This window comes from Ictidomys tridecemlineatus, chromosome 3 (assembly GCF_052094955.1).
Source record: "Ictidomys tridecemlineatus isolate mIctTri1 chromosome 3, mIctTri1.hap1, whole genome shotgun sequence".
Lineage (NCBI taxonomy): Eukaryota > Metazoa > Chordata > Mammalia > Rodentia > Sciuridae > Ictidomys > Ictidomys tridecemlineatus.
Genome location: NC_135479.1, coordinates 69,656,317 through 69,680,197, shown reverse-complemented (window position 1 = coordinate 69,680,197; position 23,881 = coordinate 69,656,317). Strand labels below are relative to the sequence as shown.

General features: G+C 45.9%; 1 pseudogene across 1 annotated transcript; it reads left to right on the top strand.

Moving 5' to 3' along the window:
- Window positions 1–4,337: 4,337 nt before the first annotated feature.
- LOC144376222 (vacuolar protein sorting-associated protein 26C-like) lies at window positions 4,338–23,173 on the top strand (annotated as a pseudogene). Its single transcript, XR_013436461.1, has 7 exons — window positions 4,338–4,478; window positions 5,666–5,815; window positions 11,324–11,404; window positions 13,700–13,774; window positions 18,172–18,321; window positions 18,864–19,016; window positions 22,228–23,173. The product of XR_013436461.1 is annotated as a vacuolar protein sorting-associated protein 26C-like (transcript).
- The last annotated feature ends 708 nt before the right edge of the window (window positions 23,174–23,881 follow it).

The window sequence follows — 23,881 nt, the reverse complement described above, 5'->3', positions numbered from 1 at the left end:
GGTGGACACAAGGTCTTTATTTTACTTTATGTGGAGCTGAGGATCGAGCCCAGTGCCACCTCATGCATGCTACGCAAGCGCTTTACCTCTGAGCCACAACCCCAGCTCTCCACTTTAGTTTATATATATAATTTAAGTTGTTGATAGACCTTTGTTTATTTATTTATATGTGGTACTGAGGATCGAACCTGGTGCCTCACACTTGCTAACCAAGTGCACTACTGCTGAGCCCCAGCCCCAGCCCTTCATTTTTTTAATTTAATTTAATTTTAATTAGCTACACATGACATTACAATGATCTTGGCAATTCAAACATTTGAATCATTGGGGTATAATTTCTCATTTTTCTAATTGTACAGATTGCAGAATAACACTGGTCATAGAGTCACCTTTCATTTTTTATTATACTTTTCCATAGAGAAATTTGGATTTTTTCCCTCTTATAAACAACTTGATCTTTTTGCCTGACTCATAAAAGATTCTTTCTTTTTTTAAATAAAAATTTTACTACAGTATGTTTTCATTGATAATTCCTAATTTATTTGCCCTTTCAATATTTTAAATTTATCTTAGTAAATATTTGTTCTTTTCCATTATCTCAGTTTTTGGTTAGGACTTTGATTATATATATATATATATATATATATATATATATATATATATATATATGGTATTTCTCGTCTTTTCTAACCTATTTGTCATTATCTTTGTGGTTCTTTTTAAATCTTCCATAAATTTTATTTAATTTATTTGGAGTTTTAAAACATTTCTTCTCTATTTATTTTGAGGCCAAAAATTTCATCACCTTTTCTTTGGTGGTTTTATTGTTTCCTTCCATTACTTTTCTGAGCTTTAAAAATAAAAAATAAAAATAAATAAACATTTTTTCTCTCTTCTTTTGGTCTTGACATTTCAGCCCTTAGCTCTTTTTTTTAAGTTTATTTATGCTGAGGATCAAACCTAGTGCCTCACATGTGCTAGGTGATCACTCCACCACTGAGCCCCAGCCCCAGCCCCAGCCCTTAGCTCTGTGTTTGTGTTCCCCTGTATAGAAGTAGCTGCTTCATTACATATTAAAGATTCACGGTGAAGTGCACATTCACAATTTTTTCTTTTTTTCTGGTGAATGATCCTTTGTTATTCGGTAAATGTTCAGTGAGTGCTTGCTGTTGCCCATCACTCTACCCTGGTGGGGTTTATGCCCAGGGACAAGGGACAAGTACTTATGCAGTATTTTAGAAGGTGATAAGAGCAACATTAGGGGAGGAGAGAAGCGAGGGACGGTGCAGTTTTAAGTGGGGGCAGGGAGTCAGGCTTCTCTGAAATGTTGTCATTTGACAGTGACTTGGGGATGAGGTAGTACACCAGGTAGGTGTCTGAGGAAGAGCATCCAGGTGGAAGGCGGAGCACATGTGGGGCACGAAGATGTGATTGAAGCCACTGCAAAGGGCCATTGGGGAGCTGAGGATCTCAGAGGGCTACGTGAGGAGACAGCCAGACAGGCCTCAGGTGGATTTTGGCTTTTACCCGGAGTGGGAGGGTTGTCCCTTAGAGTTCTTTTAAGTACCAGGAGACATGATCTGTCTTTTCTGCAGTCATCATCTGCCACTTGAATTTCTCTCCTCCTCCTGTCTCCCACATTCCTCCCTTTTATTTTTTTAATCCATTCTATGTCATGTGTACCTGTGCTGGTTTTTTGTTTGTTTGTTTGTTTGGATTTTTTTTTGTGTGTGTGGGGGACTGGTATGGAACCCAGGGCCTGGCTCATGCTAGGCAAGTGCTCTCCCACTGAGCTACATCCCGAGCCCTGGTTGTTTTTAGTGTCTCCTTCTTGTACCAGGTGAATTCACTGCTTGGCCAGGCTGGCTGGGAGCACCTAGCAGGCTGAGGCTGGCTTTCTTCAGCCCATAAGATGGCCAACTGGAGAGGCGTCACCATGCTCCACACCCACTGAACACAGCCTGGAGTGCGGCTCAGCTGCGCCCAAGGGTGTCTTGCTTCCAGAAGCAGATTTGCTTCTTTTTCTAGTTCCTGCCCCGCTTGCCTCTCACCTCCTGTAGCAGACCTGCCACCTGTCTCGTGGAGTTGAACTGTCTCCAGCTCTGCCCCAATGGAGCTGGTGGTTGCTTCTTATTCTTTTGGATGGTTTCCAGGAAGCCAAGCAAGGAATTCTGACTTGATGCTTCGTTTTCAGACCTGGAATGTCAGTATGTTTTTGACATTTAATTCCACAGAACAAAAAGGAAAAAACGTTACAGTTTGGCAGTGGCCTCTTCCAGGGAGAGAAGACAAAACTGGAAAATGTAGTCACTTTCACTACCCTCTAGACAAACTTGGTATCAGTTTTCTGCCAGACAGCCAGTGATGCTGAGATGGGGGGTGACAGGTGTGTGCTGTGCTCTGTGCCCAGGGTGAACTGTTGGTCTCTGGCAGAAGGTGGACTCAGAGACACCTTTCTCTACAACCTTGCCCCACACCTAGCAAGGGGCAGAGAATGGAGCTTCCCTGCTGGAGGATTGGCTGGGTGGTGATCTTGGCCCAGAGGACAGGACCGTCTCTTCCTGATGCTGACGGGTGCCAGGTGTCGGCAGTGCCTGCTTTGACAAACAGCATAGGGATGAGATGTGCAGTCTGGAGCTCGGGCCACCCCTCAGTGTCTTCTAGAGCACACAGTGTGGGGCCTGCCTTCCTCCTCAACAGGACTTCTGATGGCCTCACCTTTCTTAGGACAGAAATGTGCTACGTGTCAATGTGCTACATGTCAAAAGCCATGGCTCTTCCCCCCAAGCTGCCATGCACCTGTGGAGATTTCTGTCTCTCATTTCCAGGTTCCTTGGTGTCCTTAAGTCTGTGAGTGCCCCCTCCTGGAGTCCTGGCCCCAGCTGAAGGCCCTGCCTGTTGTATTGGGTGAGGTGTTGGTACTTTCCCGACCGACCCTTATATCTTATTCTCTTCTTGTTGAGTCTAGACAAAGGTTAGGGGGAAGTTCTTGGTAAGGTCTTGGGGTTTTGTTAATTTTAGTCATCCACGTTCATCCTGCCCTCCTTTGCCAGAACAAGAATTGTCCTTTTTCACAAATAGGGGTCCTAACTCTGTCAAATCATCTTCTGCTTCTAAACTCCTTGGGCTACGCTTAGATTCATCCTATATTCTTTTTTTTTTGTTGATATGGACTCACTAGAACTGTATATTGTGAAAATGCCTATCAACAAATATATTTTTTTATTTTCTCCACTATATTATTTCTTAATTAACTCAAAAAATGACAAGATCATGAAATATTTACCTTGTTTGCTCCCAACATGCTCCAGTGCTTTGTCCTTCGAACACGCCAGGGTGGCTGTGTGGATGCCACAGTTATAATCATCCTCTCAGCAATCCACCTGAGATATGTTCCCAGGAGAATAACTGAAAATGTTGTGCTACCTGGGAACAAATCTATCTGCTAGTGTTGTATTCATTCATAATCATTGGGACATACCAGTTAAGTTATTGGAAAATGTACTAGTGGATTTAAATTTTTATAAAAATTCAAATTTCTTTTTGAGTTATACAAAAAGTTAATAGAATTAATTTTACTTAAATTTAGAAGCTATTTCAGAGGAATTCTCATCTGCTGCTTATGAGGTTTCTGTGTTATTTAGGAACAAAATGAGTTCTCCCTGAATTTGGCTTAAAATGGAAATGACAGCATCTAACTAGACTTCAGGGCTTTGGGGTGGGTAGTGGGACACAGAACAAAACATGAAACACATTTAAGGCACACAGAATATTCCCTGCTCTCAAAAGTTCACATAACATAAGTACTTGGGGGAGAGATTCTTTGCGGGGTGTCTAGAGAAATGCAAGGTGAGCACGTTCAGACGCCTGCAGCGCGGACCTTTTTTAAATGGACCTCTTTTCTTTTTCTTTTTTGGTCATCTTTTTTTGTCATCTGCTTTCTGCCATCTGATGGCAGCCACAAAGTGTTCTGAAGGTCACTTTAGAAATAGTCATTCTGGGAGGCCGAGAGGACTGTGCTTTCCAAAGTCCCTTGCAAGGGACACTGTGGATGCTTTTGTCGCAGCAGCGTGGGTTGCACTCTGGAGTCAGCCACAGTGGGCTCTGCCCCAGCCAGCTCAGCCTGGCAGGCAGCCATGGGACTAGGGTGCAGCTGTGCTGTGTCGCTGTCCTCAGCACCTTCTTCCCAAGGGACAGACCCCCTCTATCCTGGAATCCACATGTCTCCATGATCTTCCCAATCTTTGAATGATTTGATTGTTAAGATGACTTCCTTTTGCCAACAATTGAGGTGAGATGCTCTGATATGATTGGAGGCTGCCTCTTGTCCCCAGGAAATGCTCTCGGGAGTAGTGGTCATCTCTAGTAAGGATTCGGTCCACCACCAGGGAGTGTCTTTGACCATAGAAGGAACCGTGAACCTCCAGCTCCGTGCCAAAAGTGTGGGAGTGTTCGAAGCATTTTACAATTCCATTAAGGTAAGAATGCTTAACTCGCGCTTCGAAAGTTTATGGTATGTTTCACTTGCCCTCTGCCTTTATTAGTGCATTGGTTGTTACTTGCAAGGGAGGGTGGTCACCCCCCTTGAAATACTTACCAATCAACCCAAAAGCATGAAAGCATTTAGATATTTTGTTTCTAAAATTATCCCCTTATGCAAAGTATGCTTGCATTTGTCCTTACTCCGTACATAGGGTTAGGATAACTATGCATGGACTGTCTTCAGCCATTAGAGAGATCGGAGCTCCTCTGAGAAGGTGCCTGTGGCCCATGGCCACCCTTGCCTTCCTCCTTTAGAACTGACTTCCCAGCTGTGCATGTTGCTCCTGTCAGGTCTGACATCCAAGTTAGAGGCAGACAGAGAAAGTAGCGGTTCTCCTTTTCACTTAGGGAAGAGAAGGGAAGAGTTTTGTGTTCCAGAATGTGAACTTGTTTTCTAGACTTACAGTTTCCCTTTCTTGAAGGCCACATTAACTCTAACGTAGGAAGAAGAGTGAATATGGAAGGGGGTGCTTCATGGGGGTCCAACTTAGGAATTTCCCATTTTTTTGACCAGTTCTCTTCTTTTAAGTCACTATTGTTTAGTGATTCCCTTCCTAAGTCCTCAGTTTTCTGAGGGTACTGCTAAACCAAAGCACAGGAAATGAGTCCCTGAAATCAGCGCTGCCTTCCTTCTGGGAGGCTAGAGAGAAGTTGTGTGCAGGTCAACAGGGCTGGAAGAGGCTGCTCCACTCACCAGCTTCAGTGCCAGACTCCAAAGGCCAGAGGGGCACGGGGACTAGGGCAGCGTGACCCAAGAGGACACAGTCTGATGAGGAGGAGCCGTGGGTCACATGTGCCCCATGGCCAGGCAGCTTCACTGTGCTGTGCCCCCTCTGCATCCTGCTCATAGCGATTGTGAGGACAGCTGATGAGAGATTTGGGCAGAAGAGGGGAACATGTGGGCTCAGTTCCTGTTGTGTGCCAAGCCCCTCAACATCTGATGTTGTAATAAAACTGAAATTTTTATTAAATAAAAATTATCCATGGAAGAGACTTTAAAAAAAATAGAACAGACTCCTTGTTCATCTCCAGACCCAGCAGTGTCCAGGAGCTCAGGGTGCTGTATCTTTAAGATGATTACCAGATGGCTCTGATTGGAGGGGACATCTGACTTTGTTTGCAGCCAATCCAGATTATCAATAGCACCATAGAAATGGTGAAGCCAGGAAAGTTTCCCAGTGGCAAAACAGAAATTCCTTTTGAATTTCCTCTCTACATGAAGGGTAACATAGTCCTGCACGAGACCTACCATGGTGTGTTTGTCAACATTCAGGTGAGTTCCCAAATCCCATGCAGTTGATTTAAGAATTTTTCTGCTGAAAATCGGCTTGGTCGTTTATACTGAAAGTTGACAAATGGATCCAAGAATTTCATACTGGACTTATTGCTGAGTCCTTGCATGGATATTCTGAATTGATTTGTCATTTCCCCTGGCTAACTACATTTCATGTGTGACCATTATTTTTGACAGGAACCAAGCCATAACTTCTTTCTTAAAATTCCTTTGTTTCCTGAGCATTCTTTTGAGGCAGCACCAATCTCTGTCACTTTTATTGTTGGGTGATGGAGATGCCCTCTCTTCTCTCTGGCACCAGCATTAATTGTCCATTTTACTCTTATAAACATCCCTCTGTTTAATCCCCAAGGCTGCTTCTTTAGCACAATCACATGTTCTTCATTGAGCAAACCTTGTCAATGAGGGGAAGTGAGTTTGTGACTTCTGTCCACCTCTGCTGGTGACGGGTGGCTTTCACAGTTCTATTGTTGTCTCCAGAGTGGACTAGTGGTGACTCCAGGCAAGAGGAAGAGCCTTTCCTTCTTCAGTGGGAAGAAAGGGACTTTACTCTGTGCCTTGCAGCAGTCTCTCCCTGGAAGTCAAAAAACTCTGCAGCCTTGCCCAGGCACAAAAGGGTTGAAAGTTAGGAATGTGTTTGATTTTTTAAGTTTAGCTGATAATTTGGGCTTGGTAGATACCACTGCCCTGCTTAAAAGATACCAGTTTAAAACAGAAATCCTCCCAGCACTTGGGAGGGTGTAACCAATCGTTGGTCTGCATGTGTATCTGAGCTGCCTGAGGTCTGTCAAGAAGAAACATATACAGGACAATGACTCCATCTTGCTGTGAAGGAAAAACATGTCTGTGGTTCTTTATGGTTAGTGCACATGCTTCAGGCAGCACATACATCTCTAGCCACAGGCTTGGGGTGACCTCAGGAGTAGCAGCAGTGATGGGTCCAGTTCAGAGACAGCCGCTGGGGTGCATGCACATACCAGCTGCTGGTTCCCAGACCTGAGCTCCAAACAGCTTTCTAGGCTGGGAGTATTTCCACCATGAAAGAAAGTGAGTGAAAATGTAAGGAGACTGGAAATATCTCGAGTGTTTCATGTTGAAAACTTGTTTTATTCTGTATCCAGAGTCACTATTCACTGGCTTGTAGTTCTCTCAGTGTTTATGTAATGCTCTAAGGCTATGTTATATCCATTAGAAACTGAGTGGAATGAGATCAGGTTTTTACTGGTCATACTTTTTACTGGTCATACTCTCCTTTATCATTATTTATTAAAAAGTTAACTTGTTTAAACTTGAATCAGAAATCTCACTCTTTTCCAAAGGTTGCCAAGAAAGACATACAGGTGTACACACAATAGATGTGCTGTGTCCCTGCTCAGAATGTATAAACCAGAAGGTGCTTAAAATGCAGCATGGGAGAGCTGGGGCTGGGGCTGGGGCTCAGTGGTACAGCGCTCACCTAGCATGTGCCAGGCACTGGGTTTGATTCTCAGCACCACATATAAATAAATTAATTAGTTAAGTAAAGGTCCATTGACAACTAAAAAATTATTTTAGAAAAATGCAGCAGGGGAGTTAGCAGGTGGTAAATTCCCTAGTAAAAAAATCATTGCCCCTACCTACCTTTTTATTTTGGTCCTCAGATTTTACCATTTGAGGATTAACCTCAGAATGCTGTAATTGGGAATTGTGTAAGTCTCCAAATATCTCACAAATTCTAAAGATGAGATTTCTTCTTAGTTTAACTTTGCATTTATTAAGCTTATCACACTTACCCTATCGTGCTCAGCATTTACTGGTACTTGGCCATCTTCTATTCTGCAGAACTTGGGGCCCTGTGTGCTAGGCAGGCGCTCTGCCACTCAGCAGCACCCAGCCCTGCTCTCATTTTTTTCCATATGTGTTTATTTTTTCTGAATCATTTCAAAGTTAAGATTCTTGACACACTTCATGTCAAAATACCTCAATGTCTATCTCTGAAAAAATAGGCCAGCTCCTACAAAATCATAGGTAACATTTTCATTCTTATCAAAATGAACATAAATCCTCGAGTGTCATCTAATTCCCATTCTGTATTCACATTTGGTGTTCTTCTGAACATATCTGCCGAAGAGAAGGTAGGATCATGGCTCTTTGTTCCATTCCATTCTTTTGATTTAAGGACTTGACAGTTTTTCTCTAGTCTTCTTGTCTAGTGGTAGAGCAAGTGCCACCTAGAGAGGACAGCGACTTCCTGGGGCCACAGGACCAACCTGGCATAGGGGTCCACAGGCCATCACCCCTTCCCATTGCTCACTGGGCTCACTCTGAATATTGACTTAGGCACATTGCTTGGATAAAAGTTTTATTGTTAAGCCTTAATATCACCTTTCTCATACAGACATAAAGAAAGTTTTCATTTATAATTTGAACTGCATTGCGGTTACATAATGTAAAAATTACTAGACAATGAAGAGTTTAGAATGCGGCCCAAATTAAACCTCCAGCTCCCTGGGCGCTCTGGCCATTGGTGCTGCCTCTCAGGGTGGCCTAGTGCTTGCCCTGCTCTTTCAGTTTGGCTCCGTTGAAGTGTCCCTCCTTTTTCAGGCACTGCATGTGAGAGTCCTTGAGTCTTTCCAGTTGCACTTTGTGCAAATGCCTTTTTATTTTAAAATTATTTAAATCATAGTTAAGTTTTATTATGTATATTCCCCTCTTACGGACAAACTGTCAAGATCGTATACTGTAGCGCAGACTGTACCAGCCCTGCCAAGTCTGCTGCTGTGGCACATTCGGGGTTAATTTACAGAGATTCTAGCCCTCCTTTTTCACATTAAAAACACCCTTTATGGGACTCTACTTTAAAACTGTTGACCGGCATCTTTCTGTATTGCTGTTGGTGTCCTGTTTACCAAAAATCAGAGAAGACAATCTTGCACCTCCTTTCAATGTGTTGTTGAGGTTTTTGTCCTGGAGCCCTCTGACTTCCCGTAGCTCATAACCACATGGACGAGCTAGCACCTGGGAAAGATCTTGGTCAAATGAGGTCTGGGCTTCCCAGGAGAGGGATCACCTTGGTGTTGTGGGAGGATTCAGTGTGGACTTTGGCTGTAGGTGAGAGTGAATTCAAACCCCACCTTTGTGACCCCCCAGTGCCCTCCCTGATCTTGCTTCTATGGGATTAATGAGGGAATGATGAAGAGTTGGGCACTGGGCCTGGCACAGAATGTGCTCGGTGAGTGTTTGCTGAGTGATGGATACATGAGTTAATGACTATCCCTACATGTACCCTGTAGTTCTTTTATTAATATTGTTAGGACCCATCAGGACAGGGCATGCAGAAGAACTTGACACCTCTCCTAGAACAAACATTGATTTTCCTCTTTACTTTCTCCCCTCTCCAAGTGATCACTAGCTGCCCTAAATTACTAATTAATGCTTTCACACTTAAATAGCGGCCAAAGTTGATGCTTGTAATTCACACCCTTCCATTCACAAGTTACAGAGATCCAACTCAAATTAACTTAGGCACAAAAGAGACATTGGATCGTAGAAGCAGCAGTTCCAAAGGAACAGTGTGTCCAGGTTGGAAACCAGGGCTCCAGCCCTTTCTTAGCCAGTCTTCTGCTGTGTCAGCTTTGGCTTCAAGCAGGCTCTAGCCCTGTCATGGCAAGGTGGGCTGCCAATAGTTGCTGCAGCTTGCAATCTACTAGACTAGCAGTTTCAGCAGAGGAGAAATCCTTCCTGTAGTCTCCGAAGAGGTTTGGCCTACTGCTCACTCTGTCCCCAGGTAGAGAGATAGTGGAAGGCATCTAGCCCAAATCCAAGACTGAAATGGAGGGAGGGGAAGTTGGCAGTAGGAAAAGAATCAGAGTCCAGGCCAGCCAGAATTAAGTGTGGCTCGTGCCTGACAGTGAGTGGGATGTTCGGCAGTAGAACAGTTTCCTGTTCTGGGCATGCTCTCACACACACTCACACCTGAACATGCTACCAGCCCTCATTAAACTTGTCTGGCTGGGAGATTATATTGAAATCTTGTTAAAGAATATATACATATTTGAATACATATATATTATGATCATTGCAGATAAGGAATGATTTTTATAAAAATGTTCTAATCTCCCATAGTATGTTAGATATTTAAGAACTTATTTCATGCAAGATTCACAACTATGCATATAGTCCTAGGTATGAAAATTATTTTTGATATAACTCTAAAATTTTTCCTGGATGATTAAGCAGCAGCTAGCTTTATTAAACGTAAGTTATATGATTTGGGGGTATGTTGGGGACAGACTTGGATATTTCCCAAGCTCTACCACTGAGCTGCACCCTAGCCCCCTGGTTTTGTTTTAAAGACTAGCAAAAAGAAGGTGATCATATCATGGAATTTTGTTTCTAGGCTGCTGTAGGTTCATGGACAGGGACGTGAGGTTGCTGTCTCAGTCCAAAGCTGGCTTCAAGCTCAGTGACCAGCTCTGTTGTGTACTCTGTCTGGGGAGGACAAGCCCTTTTTGCAGTAAGTAGCCAGCAGTAATCAGCTCAGAAAAGAGAAGCCAGCGGCCAGGTTCAGAGCTGGTGTGCAGCGGCCACATTCCTTTGCCACAGTTCTGTCCCTCACCAGCAGCAGCCATCTGCTGCTGGCCATGGTGAAGTCAGATGGTCCTGAGCTGGCCACGAGTGAGCTGACCTGTGAATATATAGGGCTTCCCTAACTCCTCCCTTTACTTCTGTATGGAGTAGAAGTGTTTCAAATAAAAATGTTAAAAATACTTCTTCTTTATTCCTCCTTAAGATCAAGATGTGAAGAGCTAATTTTTAGGATCCCTGAAGTCCTGGATCTTTACTTCTGCCTTTACTTCTCTTTAATCAACTAGAAGCCCTCTATGGGTGTGACAGGTGTGAACTGTGAACTTGGCTCTGGTGCCTCACACACTCTTCACTGTGAGGGAAGAGCTGTGGGCTGGGAGGTGCCGGGTGCTGCTCCAGGTGTTTCTGGTGTTTTCTACTAGATGTCACTTTGTGCTGGGCCTGGCACTCAGTGCTTGCCCTGTGTGAGCTAGTTGATGCTCACTGCAGGTGGGTATTGATACCCCCATTTTATGGAGGGGCGAGTGGAAGCTCAGAGAAGTTGTTATGCATCTGGGGGCTCACACAGCATGGTGGACAGCTGCACTGGGACAGCTCCACTCCTCTGCCATTGCTCTTCTGTCCACCTGCTCTGGTCTTCGCCCAGGTTGTAGGTAAGAAGGACCATGTGTGCTTTCCAGGGGCCCAGCCTCAGAACGACTGTGGGAACAGGCTGAGGAATAACCTTGAACTGATTTTACTTGTTCTTTGTTTTTGCCTTTATTTGAATATTAACTTCCCCCGTTACGTGTATTACTTTATGAAACAGGTTCATTGGACAAAGTTTCCCTAAAATATGTTACTTCCTTTACCCCTTGAATATCATGCCAAGAAGAGCGCAAAGCCCACTAACACTCTGTTCTCTCTGATTTTTCCTACTAGTACACGTTTTGCTGTGACATGAGGCGGTCTCTGCTGGCCAAAGACTTGACAAAGACCTGTGAATTCATTGTTCACTCTGCTGTAAGCTTTCCTCGGGTCTGATTGCACCCTGTGCACAAGCGATGAGTTAGCTACTTAGTCTTTGATGGATGTGTCAGAAGACAGGAGATGCCTGGTCAGAGGTGGCCCAAGGCATAAGCACCTCACCCTCACAGTGCTGTTTTTTTCCTTGGTCATGCAGAATCAGCAGTGACCATCAGTGCCTATACTCACTGTGACACGTGGTGATAGACTTGTGCTCACTCTGCACTCTCTCGGGCTTTGCTAGTGCTGTCTCATATAGAAGTGGCCATGCCTCCTTCCTCCCTGGTCTGTGCCCTGCTCAGACCTCTGGAATTTTGTTTCAAGCTGGAAAGCCCTTTCCATAGCTCTGGTCAGGCTGAGGCTGGCGGGACAGTGCTCAGGAGCCGTATCTTCCCAGGCTGCAGCTCCCAGGACTACTTTGGTGTGGAGCAGAAGCCTGCACACACTCCACAGTCCCCACTGCACACCTTAACCAATGAGGCCACCATAGAGTGTCAGGCTAGTCAGCTTGGTTTTGTAGAAAATTTGGGCTTGCATTTCTGTTACACTATTATGAAATGTCTGTGGTTTGGGTTTTTTTTTTGGGGGGGGGGAGACTGTACCAGGGATTGAATCCAGGGGCACTCGACCACTGAGCCACATCCCCAGCTCTATTTTTTGTATTTTATTTAGAGACAGGGTCTCACTGAGTTGCTTATTAGCACCTCGCTTTTGCTGAGGCTGGCTTTCAAATCAAGATCCTCCTGCCTCAGGCCCCCAAGCCACTGGGATTACAGGCATGTGCCACTGCACCAAGCTATGGAATCTTTTAAAGTAGTAAATAAAAACACAAGACCTAAATCTGCTGTGTGTGAGATTGGCAAAATCACAGATGTCCTCTGTTCATCTACATTCTTTTTGTCATTTTTTTAGAGCTTTTGTAGTTTCCCTTTCCTGTTAATTTTTTTAATACTCATAGTGTTAAGAGTCTCTTTCAGTGATAAACTATGTTGTATACATTTGTATAAAACACTTTAAAAATATTTCCCCCTTTTTTTGGAAGTTACTTGGTTTAGATGACTATTTCTCTTTTTTCCATCAACAGTCTTAAAATTGAAGCAAGACAAAATTTTTATGTGGATTACCCTCCCCAAAAGAGTCTTCTATGTCCTTGATAAAAAGTCTCAAGTTTTGTGAAGAATGAGTCCAAGTGGCTCTTTGCCCAGGGCCAGCCCCCAGGTTATGCCTCCCCCAGTCCCCAGACTGAGACCACTGAGCCCTTTTTGGTGGCATGCTCTGGCTGGGCAGCAGTGAGTACTTCCAGGCCGTCTGTCACCACGTGGCCTTCAAGTGTCATGTCTTTTGGGTGAATGGTTTCAGAAGAAGGCCAAAGCATACTGTGGCCTACAGTTTATAAGGTCAATGTTTCTTTAAATGCTGCAAAGAAGAGTATTTTCACTAAAGAATACTCATGAATCTGTTAAGTTAAAGAGTGTATTCAAGAAGAATATTCATTGTCATGAGCTCATGGTGAGTGAGTGACCTTGGCCTTGCTCAGTGCCTGGCCCCACCCTGCTGCCTGGCTCCTGCTGACCTGCCCTTCCTCTGCCCACTCCCTGGGTCTTGCTGGCCTTTTGGATCCTGGCTCCTGGTAGAAGCCCATGGCAAGCGTGGTTGCAGCGTGGCTGTGTGGATGGATTCTTGGAGAATGTAATGTGGAGATAATCCCTGTTAGTTGATGTGGGTGGCATCCACGGTTCATTTTTAGGTCTGATTCTTCCAGGTAATGGCTGCGTAGCTCCAAGGCTGACAGCACTGGCCCAAGTGCCTCATTCCACCACCACTCACAGCTCTACAGGCAGCCAGCAGGGCACCAACCTCCGAGCCTCACTTTCCCATGTATGATGGTAACCATCTGGGAGGAGTGGACAGCCTCATGAGACTCAGCACGCAGTAGACCCTCCAGTGTTAGCTCTCATTCTCAGAGAAGGGTTTAAGATGATACTTCCCAGAATACTGCTTTGCTTTATAGATGTAATTCTAACATTCTGAACCCATAAAATGCCTTGGAGATTTTTGACACCCTTCTCATATTACAGATGAAAAGATGAGTCCTCACGCGGGGCAGGGCGGAGGAATTTGACAAAGAGCACAGCCGTGTTTTTTGCAGAGCTGTGTTTGTGTTTGGAAGCCAAATCTTTTCCTTAGTACCAAGTCCCTTCTGGTTCTTTAAAGAGGGCAACACCTTTGAGCCTGCAGAGCTCTTTAGCCCTGGCCCTCAGCCGCTGATTGCAGTTCTACCTCCCGTTCCAGCCTTAGAAGGGGACATTGACTCCGAGCCCTGTGGACTTCACCATTACCCCAGAAACTTTACAGAACGTCAAAGAGGTAACTTGTTCCTCTCATTCCACTCAGATGCCATGGGTTTTCCTAGTGACCAGACCCCATGACCAACTGCTCTTTAGCTGGGAACTGAGCCATGGTGAGAGGATTCCTGATTGTTTCTGAACACTAATTAGTTGTTACTTTCAGTTTGATCTTATGTTGAACTCAGCTTAGGAGAAGAATGTGGTTTAAAAGTTCCTTGTCTGTTTGTGGTTTTGCTTGTTTTTTTGAGATGGAGTCCTCTGTGTTGCCCATGCTGGCCTCAAACCTCTGAGCTCAAGTGATCCTCCTGCCCCAGTCCCCTGAGCAGCTGGGCCTGTGGTGCCCAGCTTGCTTTTTTTTTTTAGTTGGATATAATACCTTTATATAATACCTTTATTTTATTTATTTTTATGTGGTGCTGAGGATCAAACCCAGGTCCTCACACGTGCTAGCCGAGTGCTCTACCACTGAGCCACAAGCCCACCCCCAGCTTGCTTTTGACCATGGGTAGTCATCTCAGTCTTGATGCACCGCGGGCCCCCAACCCCCTACTCCTTCATTTCTCAGGTCAGCTGAGGTCTGCCTGCCCATGGCCTCTGGTCAGCCTCTGTTAATATTTAGTTGGAAGTTTCTCCCAGCAGCATTCCCGGCAGGCAGAGGATAGGAGGCAAGTGCTTTTCAAAGATTCCAGCAGTCTCCCCACACCAGGGCGTTTACCCCAGGGCACACAGAAGTCAGAGCAGCAGCCCAGCCGGCCCTGCAGGGTTGCACTCACAGCAGCTCTTGGCCATCTGCCTCAGCTTGTATGGACCAGTTCCACCATGCAACCAGCACACTGGTTTCATTTAAGAGATTCTTGGCATAAAAGTTAGCTAGTTAGATCGAAATAAACACACAGACTCAGTTACCTTTTTCTATGACCAGGTCTGAGACGGCTCTCCCTCTGAACTCCTACCTCTAACCGCCCGGTAGGGCAGCAGGGATTACTCAGGGCTAGCAGGAGAGAGAGAGAGAGCATGCCAGGGAGTGGCCTTTTATTGGGGAACAAGAAATTCAGGGGAAAATTCCATCCAGTGAAGGTTGAGGGGGGCAGCACTCCAAGGTCAGGGTCAGTGATTGGCCCCAGGGTCAGTGGTCAAGTCACACCCCCACACGGACAGGCTCTCGCACCAGGAGAGGGTCGGGAAAGCTCCGACACAGTTTAGCCAGAGCGCCTCACACCCAAACCGGGAGTTGCCCAATCACGTGTGAGAAGGCTCCCCACAGACCAGCACTCATCCGCTGCTGTCAATTTTCTTCAGTTTTTTTTTTCTTTTTTTTTAAGATATTTGTTTCTTGAGTAAGTAGGGAATTCCTACAGCTCCTTCTGGACAGAACTTTCTTCTTGACTAGTTCTTCATTTTACTCACTGGAAAATACAGATTAGAACTGGGTTGAGGGAAAGTTTGGGATGACCTCAAACCCGGGGAGATATAAATAAGGCAAGTGGTATGTCATGGGTTTCAGAACCTTCTGGAAGGTTCACAACTCCTCTGCCATTTTCCATGGCTCCTTCTCCTTAGAGAATGGAGCATGTGGCTCAGGAGGCCATTCGGGTTCCTGTGCCCCAACTCGGCAGCGTGGTCCCTCTCCAGGCCCCTGTCCTCCTGGGAAGCCCCTTCAGTGCTCATGCTGCGCCTCCCTCTCTCGTGGCTCCTCTGTGTGGGGGGCAGATTTCTCTTTTTCTTGCTCTTATTCTCTGGAATTCATTGGTTCTTGGTTGCCAATTTACAAGTGAGGACCTGGTAAGTGGCTTGGTTAAGGAGACTCTTCCCCCACCCAAGTGAGCATCAGGCTCCCCAGGAGAAGTGCACACTGAGTTTGCACTGAGGGTCACACGAGGAGAGGGAGGTGTGTGCAGGCAGCCTGTCCTCTGGGTGTTGGGCTCACTGACCTACACTGTGGCCTTAAATGACTTGGGACACTGCCCTGTCCTACCCCGATCTGCCCTCAGAGTCTCGTAAGTAGGAAGTCCCAACTCTTCCCAGCTTCCCCACCTTATGATGAGTCACCTTGAGATGTCTCTTTGGCCCCCACAGTGATCACAGGCAACCGGTGGGCACTCTTGCACGCTGCCCTCTCCGCCAACTGGAGGTCTGTGGTGCCTGCACTCTTGCAGTGTCCTGGGCAATCACTTGTTCTTTTTGTGTTTGTTTTTCCATGATGCTGGGGACAGACCTAGGGGCCTCACTGCAGCTCGGCAAGCCTCCCCAGTGAGCTGCACCCCAACCGCCATAATCCACTTTTTATCTGACAGAAATGCTTCACTGGGTGGAGTCCAGGGGGTGTTCCTCACAGCTTGACTAGTATAAGTTTCTTTGCTTTTTATTTATAAATGAAAAAAACGTCTTTCATTATGACAGAAGTATTTATGTTTGTTGTTAGAAAATAACATAAATCAAAATAAAATTGCTTATTTATAAAATACCATGGTGGGGTGCTGGGGTTTAGCTCAGTGGGAGAGCACTGGCCAAGCATGCGTGAGACACCTGGTTAGATCCTTAGCACCACATAAAAATAAACAAACAAAATGAAGGCATTCTGTCCATCTACAACTACAAAAAGAATTTTTTAAAATACCATGGTGGGTTTTGTTTTCTGTTTTTTAAGTAGAAAAGGGATTTATTGGAAGGGTAAGGTGGCTCACAGATACTACAGGAAGGCTGGAGACCAGACTCAGAAAATAGTGCAAATTGATTTTTGTTTGAAGATGCTAATGTCACCACTGGGAGGATGGAAAAGAGTGTTTTGAGGTGGACATAGAAAGCTTTTCCTATTTCATCAGTTCCTTTAAAGAATTTTAATGTGAACTGTTACCGCTTTTTTATTTTTCCAAACAAATGTTTCTTTTTTATGTGTAGTTATTTTTAAAACTCTGTCTTCAACCAAGACATTTTTAGAGGCTGTATCTTTGGGAACCATCAGGTAGAGAGCTCCCTGCTCTTCAGTTTGAGATAAGTGCTGGTCAGTTGGTGGCCCCCCACCCCTGTGACCATTGCCACTTCAAATGGCTGGTCTGAGTTTAGATGAGCAGAAGTTGAAAATACTGGCCTAGTTTTAAAGACTCAGTATGAAAAAGAGAATGTAAAATATCATAGATAAATTTTTATATTGATTAAATGTGGAAATGATAATATTTTGGAAATATTGGTTAATTTCTTTTGTTTTTGCTTTTTTAATGTGGCTACTAGAAAGATTTAAATAACATAATGTAGCTAATTACAAATTTTATTTGTAATTAATTATAAAATAGTTACAAATAAAATTACAGTGTAATTTTATTTATTTACTTTTAAAAGTTTTTTTGGTACTGGGAAATGAACCCAGGGGTGTGCCTGAGCTACATCACCAGCTATTTTTTATTTTATTTTGAGACAGGGTCTCACAAGGTTGCTCAGCCTGGCCTCCGACTTACAAACTTCTTGCCTCAGCCTCCCGAGCACTGGGATTGTAGGAGTATGCCACCACACCTGGCTACACATGTAATTTTAAATGACATTTGTGACTTTGTTGAATTTCTGCCGAACAGTGGTGTACTAAACTCTGAAATGCTCTCAGTGACTGGGACATGGCAGAGGTGCAGATGCCAGGAATAGCTGTCTCACTCTCTAGACTGTTTCCCACAAGACCATCCCTCGTGACCATCCCTCGCTCTCAGCCAGCTTTCTGTTTACAGAGAAAAGAGCCGAAGTGTTTGTCTGGCCTTAAGGAGGACACCTTTCTTTTTTTTAAATATTTTTTTAGTTATACATGGGCACAATAACTTTATTTTGTTTATTTTTATATGGTGCTGAGGATCGAAACTAGGGTCTCACACATGTGAGGCAGGTGCTCTACTGCTGAGCCCCAGCCCCAGCCCAACAGCTTTCTTAATATGCACAAAGTCCTGAATTCAGTCCTCAGTACTGCAAAATAATTTGCAGTGAAAAAAACCAAATCCCTTGAAATACAATAAATGTCTTAGCTTTTCGAAATTTGCCATATAGGGAACAATTTAAAGTTGATTCTTTCCCTTTTTTTTTTTTTGGTGACTGGATGCCCTTTGCCAACTTCCTTTTATGTCTTAATGGCTGAGACAGGAGACTTCTGGATCTGAGTGGAGGCCAGCCTGGGTGGAGCCCTCGGGTCCTTCTGTATAGTCCATCAGGTGCTCAGGTGCCGTGTGCACACGTGCTGCTGTGGAATGAACCCGTCTCCTGATGCGCAGACTGATGGGTGATGTGGTTATATCGCTCCTGTCTTCCCGTTTCCTAAAACAGGACCCTGTACACCCTGTACTAGTAACTCAGCTTTGTTTTCAGGATTTATACCAAAGTAGCTATCTAGTAATTTTGGCTTTTCCCTTATACTCCTGATATATTTGTTTTTGTTTGTTTTAGAGAGCTTTGCTCCCCAAATTCCTCATTAGAGGACATCTCAACTCAACCAACTGTGTTATCACACAGCCACTGACAGGAGAGCTGGTAGTTGAGCACTCAGACGCCGCCATCCGCAGCCTAGAGCTGCAGCTGGTCCTGTGGAGACCTGTGGTAAGGCCCTGCTGGTTGCAACCACCCAGCCTCTGCCTGCTGCTCTAGAGATGATGTGGGTGGAGGCAAAATAAGATCTAGTCTCTTTTTGCCATAAATGTGTCTTAGTTTGTTCTCTGTTGCTATAACAAAATACCTGAGACCACGCAGTTTATAAGGAATAGAGGCTAATTTGGTTCATGTTCTTGGTACATGATGCCAACATCTGTTGAAGGCCTTTTTGCTACATCCTGTCAAGGAGGAGGGCATTCCATGGCGAGAAAGACCAAGTATACCAAAGATAATTCACTTCTATAACACAGCCATTCCTTCAACAGCCCACTCAGCACAGCTACCTCCTGAAGGCCCCACCTCCAAATACCACTGATCTGTTAATTTGGGACATTAAGTTGCTCACCTAACCATTGTAGTGTGTTTGAGGAAAGTGAAATATGGAAGGTGGACCTCTAGGATTCTGCAAAACTGGAGAAGTGGGCCAGTGTGTTGATGCAGGTTGGCAGTGTTGACAGGGACTGGTGATCTGCTGTTTCCTCTGTTCCCAGGGTGTGCAGAAGGCTATGCACGTGATGCCACAGAGATCCAGAACATTCAGATTGCCGATGGGGACATCTGCAGGGGCCTCTCTGTCCCTATACACATGGTCTTCCCCAGGCTCTTCACCTGCCCCACACTGGAGACCACCAACTTCAAAGTGGGCAAGTAGCGCTCCCTCAGCCCCGCTGGATGGGTTCTGGGAAGGTGTGGACCACTTAGGTTGTGCAGCTCAGACACTCAGGCCTTGTCCCTCAGCCAAACCTCACTGCTGTGCCAGCCTGGGGAATAGCATGGGTAGCCACGTTTTTCCAGATTAGGGCAGGTGACTCTAAGCTCTGTGAGGGACAGGCAGGCAGAAGGAGTAGTGTGGAAGGGACGTCAAGGTCAGTTCCTCTGCTAGGGCCAGGTGGGAACAGTGACGCTCCTGGGATGAATGTCAGTCATCAGGAGGCCCCTGGGCATTTTCCCTGAATCTGTGGGTGAATGTTTGACCACCAATCCGAATCATGTTCCAGCTAGTGTTCTGTCCTGCTTTTTTTACCTTTAACATATCATGAACATTTCAGTGGGTTTAAGTCTTTTTACCAAATGTTTTTTGGTTTTGAGGGTCCTTTTTTTGTTTTTTTTTAGACAGAGTCTTGCCATGTTACCCAGCCTGGCCTTGAAATTTGGGTTCAAGTGATTCTCCTGCTTTAGCCTCCCAAGTTGCTGGGACCATAGGTGTGTCTGCCTGTCCTACTAGATATTTTAATGACATGTCCCTCCTGTTAAGAATCGTCATGCTGATAAGATTCATTTGGGAGGTCACCCACTCTAAAGAGGTAGACACAGCGTAGGAGAGTCTGTGAGTGACTTCAGCACTTCCTGGCACAACTTTGCAGATGGTTGAAAAGACCTCAGTAAGAGTTCCCTGGGCTTTCCCAGAACACTTCTTAGCCTTGCCTGAGGCTTGCTGACAAACATGTATATGACAAGGGGATTTTGGTGATGGCTTCTGCTGTTATTCTGCTCTATTGAGAAGTGGGAACTTTTCCCCAAGACCAGTATGTTTGTGTTAATGTCACATCCCCCTGAGTCACTGTGCATTATTATTAGTCCATGAGGAAATTTAAAAATTATACTGTGAGTTTAAATTATAACTTAATTCAAAACATAAGTCTGTGTAGCTTCCTCACCAAGCTTGTATTACCAGAGGGAAGGTTGGTGGCACCTGCCACAGTGTCACTGGGCACTACTTGCATTTTCTTTGCATGTGCTCTGGACATGAGCCCTAGGGCAGGGCTGGCCAGTACAGGTGGAAGCACAGTTAAGTACTTGTAGAATTCTGGGTCCTTCTGTGAGATGTCACATTATAGTGAGAGCCTGTTAGGGTCAGGACACAGGGTCAGTCTACTGTCCCCAGGTCGCATGGGCAGCAGAGTCTGGAGAAAGGACTTGCGCAGGTCAGACTTGACCCAAGCAAATGCCCTATGGCCGACTACGAAAGCACACTTGTGATGGTTGTCGATTAGATGGCCCTGCCCGTGGCACAACATCCACAGGTGCCCAAGCCGGAGGTGCAGGTGGCGGCCCCTCCCCCACAGCCCCATTTTCACACTCAGAGGTGTTCTGTCTCCCAGACCCCTGGTGTCCTCCTGGAGGACAGTGTCAGGCAGGTTTTCCTTTTATACTCTGTGGCACTGTGCATGTTATTCCAAAGAATGTTTTCTACTTCAGAATACCTCAAATTTAAATTGAGGAAGAAGATCTTGAATGTTGAATTCTTGGCTTGGTTTTTCTAAATAAACTGCAGAAAAATACAAAAATTGTTTTTTCTGCTATGCTTTATATTAAGTGCCTAATTTTTTTTTTTTTTTTAGATTCACTAGAATTTTCAGATGAAGCAAATCCAGGAAACTGTCAATCAACACATATTAAAAATGCCTGTCCTCCGGTCAGGAGATCAGTGATTCTCTTGTCCTCAGCCTGATGCCAAGTCAGGTTTAGAATTTAAAAATGAGTAGCAGGTGGTTAGTGTGGGTCTCTGTAGAAAAGAAGTGACCTGTAACCAATGGTTAAGGAGCTGTGGCCTCACAGAAGCCCCAAGGTCCTCTTCCTGTTGGCTGTGGGGAAGAGTTTGGAGCGGGGACCCTGGACTGCTTGGCCTTCATTCACCTGCCAAGCAGGTGTGGACACTGTGCAGGCATGGCCACCGGAAGCCAGGCCAATAATCAGGGAGAGGATCAGTGATCAGAAAATGTCCAGGAGCCTCCAGGTAGGAGGTCAGGTGTGAGCACTGTGTCCTGCATTAAGGCAGGATCTCCACGTGTCCTCCTCTGCATGCCAACGACAAGTGGCTGCAAATGTGAGGGTCAGGCCTGATCTGGAGGCCTGCTGGAGTGTCAGGAGCTGCAGGGGGATGGCACTCAGAGCGTCAGGAGCTCCTGGGTGAAACGGCTGTTCTGCCAGGTGTTCTCAGCTAAAAGTGAAAGCCAGTGCCAGCCCCAAACACAGGCCCCCTGCCTGCTGGGCACCAGTCTGTGCAGCCTCACACTCCTTCCTCCTGGGGCCACAACAAGACAAGGGAGTTGGAGGGATTTGTGGTGAGCAGGGCTCAGAAGACAGCCAAGAGGCCATTTCTTATAGTGTCAGTTATCAAAGGAAGGAAAGAAGCACGTGCTTGACTGCTGTTGTGGCTGATTTGGGGAGAAGGCAGCCACATCACGGGGGCATAGACCCCAAAGGCAGAGCCGAGCTTCTGCAGTGTGTGCTGGGCACCCCCGTGGGCCAGCACACTTCTCTGCCACACAAAGCTTTTCCTCCCATGCTCTTGATACCAGGGGAGGCACCTGGCTCCTTTTTGCAGGAGGCACCTGCCTCACATGCACCCCTTCTGTGGGATCAGTCAGGCTTGTCTGTAGTAGCTACAGAGCTGGTGAAAAAAGAATCCTGTTTGCTGAAAGGTGAGGGCCAAGTGTTCAAACAGGCACTTCAGGCAAGTTTAGCAACGTCCAGAGGAATAACAAACGGTCATTCTTCCTGAAGCTTATCACTTGGGGACTGGAGGGGCACCCAGCCAGCTGCAGGCAACTCAGAGTTTGATAATTCCCTTAAGAATTGCAGGAAAGGTGAAAATAAAGCAAAAACAGTATCTGTTAATCAAGAGAATTTGAGGGTGTTCTGTTTGGAACAGGAGGACAGAGAGGTGATGAAGCTCAGGAGCCCTATTCCCAGACAAGGCAGAGGTGCGCCCCAAGGGCCTGGGTGGCTGGAAGGCAGGGTGACGCTGCAGGGGAGACTATGCAGGTGGCACTGGGCCCCCTCTGTGGAGCTGCACCTCTGAGGTTGGCATTGCTCTATTCCTGAGCCGAGTCCCTTCCTTTCTCTCCACAGAGTTCGAGGTGAACATCGTGGTGCTGCTTCATGCCAACCACCTCATCACAGAGAACTTCCCCCTGAAACTCTGCTGGACGTAGCCAGAGGCAGGAAGGTGGGGTGGCCAGGTGGTAGGCCAGCTCCTCCCCTGACTAGGGCCAGAGCCACGCTGGCAGCACATGTGTCTTGTGATCTGCCTTGGAAACGAATCTGGCTCCTCGAGTGCCCCCCTTCTCCCTGGCTGTTCACAGACCCTCTGGATGCCCAGGCTTGCCTCATGGAAGGCGCTCCAGGAGAACACCCTACTCCCGTTCCTGTTCCTTTCAGTTTCAGTAAAGCACTGTGCCTGCAGTTTGGGGTCTGCTGGAAGGTGAGGTCACGTGCACAGAGAGAACCCCTAACTTACTAGTGGACAGACATAGCGAGGGGCTTCTGGCAGTAAAGGGTCAGCAGCCAGGTGACATCCAGAACAGCCACTAGCATGCTCGTTGCTTATGAGTTTGTGGACCCCTCCCAGGAGGATGTCCCACCTGAGTCTGTAGTTCTTTGCAACATTTCTCCACAAACTCCAAAAGCTTTAGGGAACTGGGAAAATCACTTTTACTCTCAGGATTGGGAGGACCTGGTAGCGCTGGTTGGGGCTGGGGTCCAGGACTGGCACGAATCCCCTGCTGCCACATTCACGGAACAAGATGCAAGGCTATGGGAGGCGAATGCAGGTGAGCTGCTCTTGTTACAGGGCAGGTTCTGAGTGGCAAGAGACCGTGCCCAGGGCAGTGGAGGCCCCACCATGGGGTAGTGCCAGGAGGACACCCTTGAGCTGATGAACTTGGCCTGCCCTAACCCACCCGAGGGCCCTGTGCTTTCAGCCAAGTGTTTTGACATGCAGCCAGTTTTTGCCTCAGCCTTGAATTATGGTTCACTGTTTTTGGCGAGTCTGTTGCAATAAATTTCTTCCTTCAAACCCTGCCATTGTTTGTTGGCCCACAATTAGCAAGACCTCAGAAATAAGCCATGCCACTGTGCAACTGGGGCCTTCCTTGGTGGGCCCTCCTGAAGGCGTGGAGGTGCTGCACTGACACTGTCCCCTATGTGTTTGGTGCAAAGCCAGGCCCTGCCCACGACAGCCAACACCTGAGTTCTGTTACGTCAGCTACAATAGAGATGTGAGGTCCAGCATAGAAGGAATGGCAGCCTGGCCTGGCCGAGGCCCTGCCCTGTCCTAGGACTTTACAGTGAAACTGGTGGGATTTAGCTGAGTTACTGAAAGTAGGTTCCCAAAGAACACATTTCTTTTGGATTTTTTTTAATTGGTTGTTCACAACATTACAAAGCTCTTGACATATCATATTTCATACATTAGATTGAAGTGGGTTATGACTCCCAATTTTACCCCAAATGCAGATTGCAGAATCACGTCGGTTACACATCCACAATTTTACATAATGCCCTATTAGTAATTGTTGTAATCTGCTACCTTTCCTATCCCCTACTATCCCCCATCCCCTTCCCTCACATGTTCTCTCTCTACCCCATCTACTGTAATTCATTTCTCTCCTTGTTTATTTTCCCATTCCCCTCACAACCTCTTTTATGTAATTTTATATAGCAAAGAGGGTCTCCCTTCATTTCCATGAAATTTCCCTTTTCTCTCCCTTTCCCTCCCATCTCA